This window comes from Hevea brasiliensis, chromosome 9 (assembly GCF_030052815.1).
Source record: "Hevea brasiliensis isolate MT/VB/25A 57/8 chromosome 9, ASM3005281v1, whole genome shotgun sequence".
Taxonomy (NCBI): Eukaryota; Viridiplantae; Streptophyta; class Magnoliopsida; order Malpighiales; family Euphorbiaceae; genus Hevea; species Hevea brasiliensis.
The window spans coordinates 24,143,278-24,158,728 of NC_079501.1; positions in this window are offsets into that span (position 1 = coordinate 24,143,278).

Below are 15,451 nucleotides of genomic sequence, written 5' to 3' on the forward strand. Positions count from 1 at the left end.
GGAATTTCGCAGACCCGGTCAACTGTCGAATTTCCGCGAATCGAGGATACCTACACGAAGCCCATAACACGGGGGTTAGTACATAAATTTTTCAAAATTTTCTAAGCTCATTAAATGCTCGGAAAAACACTGCAAAGTTCCGTGGGACCCACCGAAAAACGGTGTCGAAAAAATTTGAAATTTATGTCGCCGCGAAGCTCTCGACGAGTGGAGCGTGCTGGTACCCTCGGTTTTCTCGTGAGATTCACGGTTTTCGAGAAATCTAGCCCAAAAGTCAAAATGGGCTAAAAATTTCCCGAGCAAAAATTGGACAAACCGCTCTATGGATTTCGGCGTTCTTGGTGTCTATGGAAAGCTCTCGCCGAGTAGATGATTTTAGACACAAGACCCGATCCAATTGGTGGCCGGATCGGCCGGATTTTGGCCGGAGAAGTCGAAATGCCGCGCACGCGAGGGAGGGAATTCGCGCGCAGTTTCCGTTGAAGGCGCACGGCCATTAGCCGGGAGGTCGGGTGGCGCCTACCGGGGTGGCGGGGAGGTAGTCGGCAGGGGCAGGAGGAGAGAGAAAACAGGAGGAAGAGAGAGGGGGGAAGGGACGTGCGCGGGAGGAAGAAAAAGGGAAGGGAGCCGGTCCGATTCGACCGGTCTGATCCGGTCCGATTCGATTCGGCCGGTTCGATTCGAAATACAAAATTTTGAATTTTTACTCTGCCTCGGGACCGAAAACGAGGTTCAAAAATTCCGAAAAAAATTTCAGAAAACTCAGAAAAATACGTAAACTCCAAATATATTTTTAGTTTTGCCACGTGGTCTTTAAATTAATTTTTAAAATTCATCAAAGTTTATATTTTCGGAAAATCAAACCTGATTTTTAAAATCCGAAAAATCTCAAAAAAATTCCTAAAATTTAAATAAAATTAAAATACCAAAAATGCTCATAAATTTAAAATTTTTGGGGTGTTATAATAACTTTACTTCTATTTATTACAAGTAGAAAAAAATTAAGGATATCTTAACTCTCATATAAATTTTGAATTAATCAACTTAAAAAAAAAATGAATTGATACATTTTATCTGTCTTACATGTACTACTAATTTATTATTTTCTTATTTTATTATTTTATTAATTTTAAAATTCTATGTTTTTTTTTATTATTTGAGTATTGGGGTAATATTTTTTTTTTTATCTTAATTATACTATATTATACTATCTAATAATCCAACTCTTTAGGATTTACATTTATATTTTTTGCTTTGAGTTTGTAAATTTTATGTAAGAATTTAGTGCAATATTTTTGACATCATCCATTATTTATTCATTTAATAAATTTAATTATAATCAAAGCCAAAATGGTATAACACTTATATTTATTATAGAAAAAGTTTTATAGTTCAATCTTTTGTATCATTTTATTTTTTAATATTTTATGCACTCAATTTTACATCCATATATTACGAATAAATCTTTCATTGATGTACTATTATTGATTTTTTAATTTAAATTTTTTGTCCACATCCTTGTTAGTAGTAGTAATTTACTATTTGAGAGGGGGAGGAGAAGATAGTGGGAGAGTTGCCAATTAGTGAAGGAACAAATTGCCTTTATTGGGAGTGGAATCAACTGGGATAATCCTTAATTACAAGTCCTTTAAACTTTTCTTAGAGACGTACATATTAAATATGGCTTTCTGGGATTTAGGAGATAAAAGTACAGTATTGTCGTACAATATTTGATTTTAACGTTATTAATTTACTAAGATCATGGTTGTAATCTATAATTGAATCTAATGTGAACTAAGCATATGTCGACATTAAATGCTATGCACTTTCGGGCTCATGTTAATTGAAGTGATTACCTACGTAATGTCTGACATCATGTCTTCTTAATATGATTGGATACAATATTGAGTGCGACCATGAAAGTTTCACGAGCATTAGGTAAAATATTTATATATAAATTTATATATTTATTATATATTTTAATTAATTTTATATAAATTTTGATATTAATATTTAATCTAATAATTATTAGACTCATTTTTCATGTGAGGTTAAACTTATCTTAAATGCACCTTATAATATATGGAGAATGACTACAGAAAGCACGTAAGATCATATTTTCTAACCATTAGATCAAAATTTTAGTTGAGATTTATGTAGCTTTAATCATACTCTTTTTTTAATATATATAAATAATTAATAAAATACAATATAAAAAATCAATGCCCATATTTTTTTTTACCATATATCTCCACAAAGCATATGTTTGGTTCTTCCTCTTCTTTTCAACAAAACTTAAATATAGCTATAATAATTTTTTTAATTATTATTACTTTTTTTGTACTTGTTATTTTGATGAGGAAGTAAAAACACATATTGATTTTTTGCTTTATTTTATTGAAAGGTGTAGACCCTTATTTTGTGATGAGTATGTGCATTGAGGCCGTGGGAAACCCGATGATGAAAAATTATATGACTGTAAGATGTAATTGGAGGCATGGAGCTGAATTATTAATTCCGTGGCATGATCTTGAAAAAATAAAAATAATAATAAAGTTTTGGGGAAAATAATTTAATTAAATTTAAATAAAATTTTATTTTGTTTAAATTTAATATGGGTAGTTCTTAAATGGATCTAATTAAATTTAATTGGGCTCTATGGGCCTAAGAAAGCCTAGTTAGGAATTTTAAATGGGACCCATTTAATTATTTTATTTTCTAAAAATTAAAATAACAAAATATCTCTCTCCTCCTACCACACCTCTTCCTCATTCCCTATTGGTGCCTTCCATTTTTTCCTGTCTTCCTATTGGTTGAAACACCTTACCCATATCCCAGTCTTATTCGAATTCTGCAATCGTAGTTGTTTAAGTCATCTAAACTTTATCACCCTAAGACTCCAAATCCTACCACACCTCTTCCTCATTCCCTATTGGTGCCTTCTATTTTTTCCTGTCTTCCTATTGGTTGAAACACCTCACCCATATCCCAGTCTTATTTGAATTCTGTAATTGTAGTTATTTAAGTCATCTAAATTTTATCATCCTAAGACTCCAAACCCTATCACACCTCTCTCCCAAAACCCTATAAATACCCTACTAGAGAAGGGAAGAAGGGGATGATGAGAGGAAAGAGGAAGAGAAAATTCAGAGCTATAGAAATTTAGAGATATTAAAGACTCTTTGAGTTCTTCCTTATTTTTTCTTTTCTTCAAGAAGATTTTCATACAAGATTTCTGGAATGTCAGTTTTTATTGTTTTCTTTTCAAGATCTATGCCACACAATATTTTAATTCTATGCTCTTTGTCATCAATTTATTTTATATGTTCATATAGATCATGTAATCATGTTTAATTTGAGGGGATACACAACTCTGCACATGTTTAGTTTCTGTCTCTCGTATTTTTATTATTTTTCTTTATTTTCTGAATCTGTAAAAAATTTGTAAAAATTATATTCATATTCTACACGAAATTCCATTAATTTTAGGCTCAAGAATCACTAAAAAAGCTTTAATATTTTGTAAGTTATGGCTGTTTGAAGTTAGGGTTCCTGTAAAATCTGATTTGCAGGATATCCGACTTGTAGAGCCCATATCTCCCTTGTTTCTTAATATTTTTGTGCAAATCTAGTGTCTAAAATTAACTTCAGAATCTTATGAATCTTTTCCAATTGGTTTTGCATTCATATCTTTTGTGGTTAATGAGTTATGAATTTTACAAAAAAGTAGTACGATTTTATCACTTAGAAGAGTTACGATTTATGTAGATCATTCGGCTAGGGTTTTGTTTGATTTATAAATTTTATGTTATTTTATGATATGTAGGCTGTCTTCTGTAATTTTTTTATGATTTTTAGGCATGTTTAACTATTTTTAAAAAATCAAATTTCTTGCTACTGTTAATCTGCCAGAATTTGAAATTTGTATATTTGTGCATGTTCTTGTATTTTCTTAGGTTTTAATTGATATTTGATCTATTTTCTGTATTCTTTTAATTCAAGAAGTGTTATAAAGTGTTTGGATCATGTTAGAAGACTTAGACCATTAGGTAGTTGTAACTAATTAGGAATCTTAACCCTTTAGGAGACTAGAGTTAGAATCCAATGTAAATTGTTATTAATATTTTCTTTATTTCTTTTATTTTCTTTAGTTTCTTTATTTTTTTTTTATTACAAACAAAATTGATAAGTAGCCCTAAGGTAAGTACCAAAGAGGGCATTTGCGTGGAGTTTATATGGAGCTAAACAGGAGTAAGCCAAGGATATCATTGCCATACTAGAAGAGAAGACCCTTTTTTTAAGGGTAGCTTGCCCCAATGGCAACTGCATTTACCAATAAGTAAGTAGCTCTAAATTTCTCGAATAACCATTGGCATGAAATTGTAGTAATAATAGAACTTTTATTTGGTAAATTAAAATTAACAATGTTTTTAATTTAACTGACTTTTGTATGTAATTAATTTAAATAAATACTTTGTAAATTAAAATTAATCTTGTTTGTAAATTAAACTAACATTGGCATATAAATAAATTTAATTTAATGCTTGGTAATTGTAAAATAAATTTGCATGTTAAAAATCTTTACTAGGTTGTGATTGTTTGGGCCTTATGTGATATTAGAATAAGTTACACATGTACATAATTAACTTCGTTCAATTATCCTTAGGGTAACTTGGTGAAAATTAATTAATAAGGTTAAATAGAAACGTAGGGTTATTTGAAATTGAATTTGTTTGAAAATTAAATTCTCAATAATAAATTAATTTTAGTCATCTGGTAAATATCATTTAAATAATTAGTAACCCCATAGATAGGAATTACTTGTGCATGAAAATTGTGTGTAAACAACAACCCTTTTGTGAATTACTTGCGTGTGTAGGATTCGAATTGCATTTTTTAGGATAAAGTTTAATAAAGGAATAATAAACAAGACTTCTAGAAACATTAGTAGAGGACTGGCACTCGAATTAACGAGGTTAGACAAGGCGTAAGGGGTGCCTAACACCTTCCCCTTACGTACCCACTATCCCGAACCTAGACATTGGGCTATGGTAATGACGGTTGTGGAAACTCTGCAAGGAGCAAGTTGCCATCCATGACCCTTGGAAGAAACACTGAATATGTCCCGGTTATTACCCGGGTGGCGACTCCTGTCTATCTATGCCTTCGTGGCATAAATCCTTAGTACCGTGGTAGTGTTATGGGAAGACGGTACTTACCAGTGGTTTGATTCTATTAGGATTGTATGAAGTGCATGTCTAGGAAATGTTGTCTAAGGAGGTGGTACTTAAGTGAGACCATTGTGACTCTACCATCTTTCCTGGGCATTACCTGGTGCATTTTATATAATTCTAATGGATGATATTTCGCCTCACGCCCCCCTTCCCCCACAGTTTGGCGACTCCACTGGGGACTAAATGGATAGTTACTCCAATATGTTTCTATTAGTCTAATATTATTCCTTTGTTAAACTTTTTGCATTGCACTACACTATCACACGGATCACCCTTACCCTTTTAGCCTCGTTAGTACTAGCCAAGGAGACCATGGTTCTACTCGAGCTATGACGAATTGGTGAATGCTAGCACCTCATGCCCGTACCTTGGAGTATATAAAAGAGCCACAGCTCTGGCCGTTGTGCTTAATGGACAAGCTCTTGCATGGGTGACCCTTTTCCTACCCAATGAAGCCCATGAGCCATAGATTTTAACCCTAGGTACCCCGTAGATTTTTGTTGTGCTAGATTTATAACTTTACTGTTCAAACCATAAGTTCTAGTGGTAGTTGAGATGAACCTAGGCCTATGCATAGGCCCAATGTGTGTATAGGCCCAAGTCCATTTCAAAACCCATGTTAAGCAAGAGGATGCTTACTTATGGTTAAACTTTAAGGATATAAATCCTTTGTTTGTGAGGGAAGGATCGTCCTGGACCATCCCCTGTCGGTGTGTCCAGTGTACCGTAGCCTAGGATAGAATTTTTTCTTACCCTGCACGTGAGAGTTAAAGGTATAAGGAGGCGAAGATTCAGTTCTTGAGATTTTTTTTTGTCTTTAGTTTTAATTTTGTCTTTGGTCCAATTTTAGTTCAATTTATATGGTCTGGTTTTGGTTTAGTTTTGGTTCTATTGGTATGGTTCAGTTTTGGTTTTGTAAAAGTAAAGGCAAAAAAAAAAAAAGAAAAAGAAAAAAAAAGAAAAAAAATGGTTCATTCATGCATTGCATTCATGTACATAGTATGCTTAGGTTAACCCTTAAATCCTATTTTTTTTTAGCAAACATAGCCTCAAAACACACCAAAGAGACTTCCAATTAGGTCACTTGGGTTAGGGAATGGAAGAAACTAGTAAGGATTTCTCCTGCACTACTTAAGATGGAAAAAACTATGGCCGTGCTCAATGAAATATTGAACGCCAAGATGTTTGAGCTAGAAGAGACAATTGTGGTCAACTTTAGAAAGAGGCCCCGAGGTAGGCCAATTAAGTGGCATTAAAGTTACTGAGGTTCAAATTGTGTCTCACACCCCAAGAAGATTTTTTCCAAATCAGCCAACCCTTATCCTAAGTTTTGGAGCGTCTCAAAGTTCAAGACCTCCTACAGCTCTTAGCACCCAGACCACTACCAAATCCACTCCCACCTAGCTATGATATCAACCAATGTTGCCGGTTCTACCAAGCCCACAATCATGACACCGATTGATGCTTTCAACTTAAGCATGGTATCTAAGACCTAACTGATGCCAAAAGGATAATTGACCCAGAAAATCAACCCAAAAGCCCCATGCCTAGCCAAAATTTCCACCTACACCAGGTCTCTACATGATCTCCATCACCCCAAATAACCCTAACAGAATTATTGACTTTATCCAACCCATCCAAAAGCCCAATAAACTTATCCAACCCATCCAAAAGCCCAGTGAACCTATCCAACCCATCCAAAAGCCCAATGAACCTCAGTCTATAATGGTTGTTGACATTTGTGATAATTCTAGCTATGATGAGGGTCCTTTAGACGTTTTGATCAATTTTGATGAGGAGGTAGTTGCATTACAACTAGATGGTTCAGTTCCACTAGCATTTGATTTTCAAGTTGTTGGGATCTATAAAAACTAGATGGATCTAAAGGTGGCTACTATGAAGAAAGGGATGAAGTTTTTTCTTAGCACAGGCCTAGAAGAAAGTATAGATGGTCTGGTGACTTTTCTTGAAATGAAGGGGTAGATCACGAGGTATGGTTTGGGCTATGAGCCAACTAAAGAGGAAAAAGAGTCAAAACCTCCTAAGTTCTTGAAAGAGAGGGGCAATTATCTAGACATATGATTAGGGGTTACTACATGTGAAAGTGCTAAAGCAGAAAATCAAAACCATTGATCTAAGGACAGCATGGAAAGCTAAGCACCTAAAGTTACACTCCTAAGTTTGAGTTTGTCTTTTGTAATGCTCATAGTAGTGATACAGATGTTTCAATTTTTGATGTACTTGATGCTGATTTTAAAGCGAAGATCAGCAACATGACCAGTCCTTCTGCTTACTTGTTTGATGTTTATTCTAATGGGCATATGCATGGCATTCATAATCATTTAGAATCAGTTTCTATTAATGCATCAAAATCGATCTCTATTAATTTGGGTACACCAAATAATCCTAAAGACATTAAGTTAGCTGAAGATTTAACCCAAGAAGAAAGAGATAAATTTATAGCCTTGTTAACAAAGTACCAAGAAGCACATGCCTCGAGCTTAAAATTAGATGGCTGATTCCCAAGCCAAGCTAATGTCCCCATAGGAAAAGAATGATCAAAAGTTGACTTGGCTAGTTATCCTAATGAGGAGTAAAATTTCATGCTATGAAGAATTAATAGTGGCACCTGTGGACCTAGAGGGAGAAGGAAAATGATATGAAGACATAAGGAGGTCTCTGGAAGTGAGAGAATACTCGCAATAAGCCTACAAAAGAGATAGAGCAATAATTCATAAATTAGCTGCTCAACTTACTTTAGCTGGGGGGCAATTCTACAAACTCTTATGTGTGATAGAAAAATAGGCTGAGCAAATAATGAAAGAAGTACATGCAGGAATGTGTGGTCCCCATATGAATGGAAAGGTTCTAGTTGGGAAAAAATGTTCAAAACATATAAGGATAGGCCTGAAAAACTCCCTTATGTTCTTTAAGGTTATCGTAGTACTGCAAGGACATCCACGGGGGCAACTCCATTCTCTTTAGTGTATGGGACTAAAGCAATGCTATCCATTAAGCGAGAGCTCAGATCCTTAAGAGTGAAGCTAGAAGCTAAGATCCTAAAAAAATGAGTGGACTTAGAAGAGATATGAAGAATTAGCTTTGATTGATGAAAAGAGGATGTGAGCCTTGTATCATATGCAAGCTTATCAGAGGAAGATAGTTAGAGCCTTTAATAAGAAGGTGAAGCCAAGAAAGATCAAAGAGGGAGACATGGTTTTGAAATAAGCTCGGCCCATCCCTTTTGATTTAAGAGGAAAGCTTAACCCAAGCTAGGATGGTCCACACATAGTCAAAAAGATCTTGCTACTGTAAGAATATCAGACCTGGATGGGAATGAATTTCAAGAACCAGTCAACTTAGACAAGCTCAAACGGTACTTTGTGTGAGATAGGCCCGCTAGGCTGAAAACTTACAAAAGACGGTCTAGGCAAAAATAAGGGTCAAAGAAAAAAAAGAAAAGAAAAGAAAAAAAATGCTAGATTGAAAACCCGCAAAAGGCAGTCTAGGCAAAAGGAGAGATGAGAGAAGATCTGGATGGAAAACCTGAAAAGGCCATTTTTCAGGTTATAAAGCTTATTTCTAACTTTGGAAGGTTAGAAATTTGGCAAAACTAAATGTAAGAGGGAGTAATGGTGTACCTGAATAAATAAAGAAGTTTTTATTGCATTGACTAGGGATGGGTTTTATTTAATTATGATCGTGAATGTTTGTGTCTTGAGGAATACATCAAATAATTAAGTAATTGAACTGCATTATTTTGATTTAATCTATGTCTTCTGAGCATGACAAGATAGGTGCTTGATATGAATGCCCTGGTAATTGTCTAATTTCAAAAAAAAAAAAAAAAGCTCGCTAGCTGGAAAACCCAAAAGGGCCACTTAGGCAAAAGTTAGAGCAAGCCCGCTGAGATGAAAACCCAAAAGGGCATTTCAGGCAAAAGTTAGGGCACAGAGAAAAGAGTTCATGGAAGAGAAATGAGTCAAGGCAGAAACCATAGGGGTAGAGAAGAAAAAAGAAAAATCAGAGGGCAATTGTATTGTGACCTTAAGGAAGTCTTTTCGGTGAATAATTTTCCTCAAAAAATTTTGAGGCTAAAAGAAAGTTTTTACAAAAAGAGGTCCCTCAGAGGACTAAGTTTTTTTTTAGAATCTCTAGCAAAATCAGAATGCCCATGATAGGAAGCAGCATACAAGAAGCACAAAAATCACAAAAAGAGTTTTGAGACCCAGTCATCTCAATTTTTTCAAATCATATATTTTTTGGGTAAGTCCTTAGACGTTGTTTAGGGCATATGGCATAGTTATGTAAAGCGTAGAAGAACACGCATAAACATGTCACCTGTAGGTGTGTAAGGCGTAGAAGAACATGCATCACCACAGTTTCAAGTGTCGAACTACGAGGGGGTCTGATTCTTCCTCAGGATAGCGAGGGGGATACGTAGGTAGTTTAGGACTATGGTCCTAAATACGAACCCACAACATTTCATGACAGATATTTTTTGGTGAGTCCTTAGACATTGTTTAGAGCATATGGCATAGTTGTGTAAGGCGTAGAAGAACACGCATCAACATGTCACCTGTAGGTGTGTAAGGCGTAGAAGGACATGCATCACCATAGTTTCAAGTGTCGAACTACGAGTGGGTCTGATTCTTCCTCAGGATAATGAGGGGGATACGTAGGTAGTTTAGGACTGCGGTCCTAAATACGAATCCACGACATTTCAAATCACACAGTTGCCATTGTCATGAGACCGTAGCTAGTCTCATGACACAGAGTGTATCGACAGAGCAAGATGCACTCAATTTTCACATGACATAGTTATCACTGTTATGAGACCGTAGCTAGTCTCATGATGCAGAGTGTATCGACAGAGCAAGATACACTCATTTTTCACATGACACAGTTATTACTGTTATGAGACCGTAGCTAGTCTCGTAACATAGAATATGTCGACCGAGCAAGATATACTTGATTCTCATAGCCAATGTTTCATAGTTATTAGAAATTTGAGTTTCACTTTGACGAAACTTGAGCAATGCTTTCGCATTGATTTCAACTTTCGCCAAAGTGGGGGGCAAACTGTAGACCCTTATTTTGTGATGAGTATGTGCATTGAGGCCGTGGGAAACCCGATGATGAAAATTAATATGACTGTAAGATGTAATTGGAGGCATGGAGCTGAATTATTAATTCCGTGGCATGATCTTGAAAAAATAAAAATAATAATAAATTTTTGGGGAAAATAATTTAATTAAATTTAAATAAAATTTTATTTTGTTTAAATTTAATATGGGTAGTTCTTAAATGGATCTAATTAAGTTTAATTGGGCTCTATGGGCCTAAGAAAGCCTAGTTATGAATTTTAAATGGGACCCATTTAATTATTTTATTTTCTAAAAATTAAAATAACAAAATATCTCTCTCCTCCTACCACACCTCTTCCTCATTCCCTATTGGTGCCTTCCATTTTTTCCTGTCTTCCTATTGGTTGAAACACCTTACCCATATCCCAGTCTTATTCGAATTCTGCAATCGTAGTTGTTTAAGTCATCTAAACTTTATCACCCTAAGACTCCAAATCCTGCCACACCTCTTCCTCATTCCCTATTGGTGCCTTCTATTTTTTCCTGTCTTCCTATTGGTTGAAACACCTCACCCATATCCCAGTCTTATTCGAATTCTGTAATTGTAGTTATTTAAGTCATCTAAATTTTATCATCCTAAGACTCCAAACCCTATCACACCTCTCTCCCAAAACCCTATAAATACCCTACTAGAGAAGGGAAGAAGGGGATGATGAGAGGAAAGAGGAAGAGAAAATTCAGAGCTATAGAAATTTAGAGATATTAAAGACTCTTTGAGTTCTTCCTTATTTTTTCTTTTCTTCAAGAAGATTTTCATACAAGATTTCTGGAAGGTCAGTTTTTATTGTTTTCTTTTCAAGATCTATGCCACACAATATTTTAATTCTATGCTCTTTGTCATCAATTTATTTTATATGTTCATATAGATCATGTAATCATGTTTAATTTGAGGGGATACACAACTCTGCACATGTTTAGTTTCTGTCTCTCGTATTTTTATTATTTTTCTTTATTTTCTGAATCTGTAAAAAATTTGTAAAAATTATATTCATATTCTACATGAAATTCCATTAATTTTAGGCTCAAGAATCACTAAAAAAGCTTTAATATTTTGTAAGTTATGGCTGTTTGAAGTTAGGGTTCCTGTAAAATCTGATTTGCAGGATATCCGACTTGTGGAGCCCATATCTCCCTTGTTTCTTAATATTTTTGTGCAAATCTAGTGTCTAAAATTAACTTCAGAATCTTATGAATCTTTTCCAATTGGTTTTGTATTCATATCTTTTGTGGTTAATGAGTTATGAATTTTACAAAAAAGTAGTACGATTTTGTCACTTAGAAGAGTTACGATTTATGTAGATCATTCGGCTAGGGTTTTGTTTGATTTATAAATTTTATGTTATTTTATGATATGTAGGCTGTCTTCTGTAATTTTTTTATGATTTTTAGGCATGTTTAACTATTTTTAAAAAATCAAATTTCTTGCTACTGTTAATCTGCCAGAATTTGAAAATTGTATATTTGTGCATGTTCTTGTATTTTCTTAGGTTTTAATTGATATTTGATCTATTTTCTGTATTCTTTTAATTCAAGAAGTGTTATAAAGTGTTTGGATCATGTTAGAAGACTTAGACCATTAGGTAGTTGTAACTAATTAGGAATCTTAACCCTTTAGGAGACTAGAGTTAGAATCCAATGTAAATTGTTATTAATATTTTCTTTATTTCTTTTATTTTCTTTAGTTTCTTTATTTTTTTTATTACAAACAAAATTGGTAAGTAGCCCTAAGGTAAGTACCAAAGAGGGCATTTGCGTGGAGCTTATATGGAGCTAAACGGGAGTAAGCCAGGGATATCATTGCCATACTAGAAGAGAAGACCCTTTTTTAAGGGTAGCTTGCCTCAATGGCAACTGCATTTACCAATAAGTAAGTAGCTCTAAATTTCTCGAATAACCATTGGCATGAAATTGTAGTAATAATAGAACTTTTATTTGGTAAATTAAAATTAACAATGTTTTTAATTTAACTGACTTTTGTATGTAATTAATTTAAATAAATACTTTATAAATTAAAATTAATCTTGTTTGTAAATTAAACTAACATTGGCATGTAAATAAATTTAATTTAATGCTTGGTAATTGTAAAATAAATTTGCATGTTAAAAATCTTTACTAGGTTGTGATTGTTTGGGCCTTATGTGATATTAGAATAAGTTACACATGTACATAATTAACTTCGTTCAATTATCCTTAGGGTAACTTGGTGAAAATTAATTAATAAGGTTAAATAGAAACGTAGGGTTATTTGAAATTGAATTTGTTTGAAAATTAAATTCTCAATAATAAATTAATTTTAGTCATCTGGTAAATATCATTTAAATAATTAGTAACCCCATAGATAGGAATTACTTGTGCATGAAAATTGTGTGTAAACAACAACCCTTTTGTGAATTACTTGCGTGTGTAGGATTCGAATTGCATTTTTTAGGATAAAGTTTAATAAAGGAATAATAAACAAGACTTCTAGAAACATTAGTAGAGGACTGGCACTCGAATTAACGAGGTTAGACAAGGCGTAAGGGGTGCCTAACACCTTCCCCTTACGTACCCACTATCCCGAACCTAGACATTGGGCTATGGTAATGACGGTTGTGGAAACTCTGCAAGGAGCAAGTTGCCATCCATGACCCTTGGAAGAAACACTGAATATGTCCCGGTTATTACCCGGGTGGCGACTCCTGTCTATCTATGCCTTCGTGGCATAAATCCTTAGTACCGTGGTAGTGTTATGGGAAGACGGTACTTACCAGTGGTTTGATTCTATTAGGATTGTATGAAGTGCATGTCTAGGAAATGTTGTCTAAGGAGGTGGTACTTAAGTGAGACCATTGTGACTCTACCATCTTTCCTGGGCATTACCTGGTGCATTTTATATAATTCTAATGGATGATATTTCGCCTCACGCCCCCCTTCCCCCACAAAGGTATGAAAGTATTTTTCATTGTTGTTTATTTATATTTTCGATTAGTTAAAGACAAATTATTTTATATAGATATCTAGCTTTATTTTTTATTTCAAGGAAATTATTGAAATTTAGCCCTTGGCGACCAATAATACAGCACCTCAATGGCATTAGAAAAATATGCATACCAAATTTTTTTTTTTTATTAATTTTAACTGATTAATAAATAAAAAATAATATGATTTTATTTAAATTTTATTGAGCTTGAAGTGGAATTAAGCTCTTTTAAGTCATTAATAATAAATAAAAAATTATATAAAATAATTAAAAAATACAAACTTCTAATTTTTCACTGATTTTAATTTATCAACAAATTTTTTTTAAAAAATAATATAGCTATTTCACTCTACATAAATTTTGTTCTATAGAGAAAAAAAAATAAATAAAAACTATACCTTTTTACAGTAAGCTACATAAAGAACGCAGGAGACTCAGGCTGTGCATAAGTTGTGTATACTGTATTTTATTGAGTATTTTATATAAAATAAAAAAATAAAAAAAAAGGAGTATGATTAAAGCTGCACAAATCCGAACAAAAGTTTTGATCTAACGGTTAGAAAGCACGTTTTATATGAGAACGTGCTTTCTATAGTCATTCCCTAATATATATCTTTATAAATAGACAGATAATTAATGAAATTTATTTGTTCGTTATTAAAAAAAGAAAATTTAACATTAATTTTTTTGGAAAAGTTTTAAGATAAAATAGAATTGTTGATTATGTTAATTTTATGTATTTTATAGAGTGAATTCTTACTAATTAATAATTTAAAGAAAAAATTTTATCTAAATTTAATTTATCATAAATTTAAGACAAAATATTCTACATATAAATTAAATAAATTAAAATCTCATATTTATTTCATGAAGTTATAATGGAATAAATCTAAATCTAGATATTTTTTTTTTGCTAATTTAAATTACATAATCACATCACCCCCACATTGGACTTATTAATCTCTTTTTAATTTAATAAATTTTCGTAAAACAAAATTAAAAAAAAAAAGTTACATTCAACTAAGTTATTGGTTTATTTCATAATGTTGACCAATGCTTTAGCCTTTAACCGATTCATAATTATGAAATGAATAGGTATATATTTGTTTATTTATTATTTAAAAAACTTCCCTTCCATGAAAACACTCACTTCCCTAGCCAACAAAAGCATGACTTTACAATACAATTATTAACCTTGTTTAATTAATGAAGCTATAGGAGAGTTGATCATGCAAGCAATCCATGCAAATAGCAAGGTCCCCACTAAGAAACTGGCATGGGAGATATTATAGAAATCAAACCTTCTTCTCATTTCACTAATCCATAATGTGAATAGATGAATCAAAGAAAAAGACTTTTCTAAGACTAGCTAGGCATTTAAGGAGAAAAGAGAGTCTGCACTATGCTTTTCTCAAAAGCATTATGGCTTCCAGCAGGTCTAAATCCCTTTCACATGACTATCATGCTCATATTATATAGAAGAAAATGGCAGCATTTCTTAAGGAATGATTATAAATTTCATTGCCCACTCATTTTCTATACACAAAAGCCAAAAATTAAGGACGGAATATAATCTATGCATATATATAGGCGATCTTCACATACACAACCCCATTTCCTAAAATCATTTCTTTCTTTTTTGCTGAAGAGTATATGTAAATATAAAGAGACCTATAGCTAGGTAGGCAAACCCTTGTGCTACTTTTGCTTCAAACCTTTTCTTCTTCTACTCTTTAATTAATTGATTTGAGTATGAAAGCCTCGCACTCACTGTGATTTCCTTCAATATTGGCTAATCCAGTTAATGGGATAACTACGTCATGCAGTATCTACATTGTTTCCAATTTAGGATACAAGTATATATAACATTTGGTAGTGGGGTTCTTTTAAAATCCAAGAAGTAGGAGATTGTTGATTTCTTTTAAGTCAACTTTATATAATGGAAACTTTCTAAATGCAAAGTAGACGTATTAGTTCACAAACACAACCTACCACAAGATAATAATACTTTTAGTGTTCAAGTTATTGATCTTTTTCTTGTTTCTTTGTTTTTATCCTCCCATGTCCTCCATTGGCTACAAGTACATTTCTATCCACTGAAACAGCAAAAT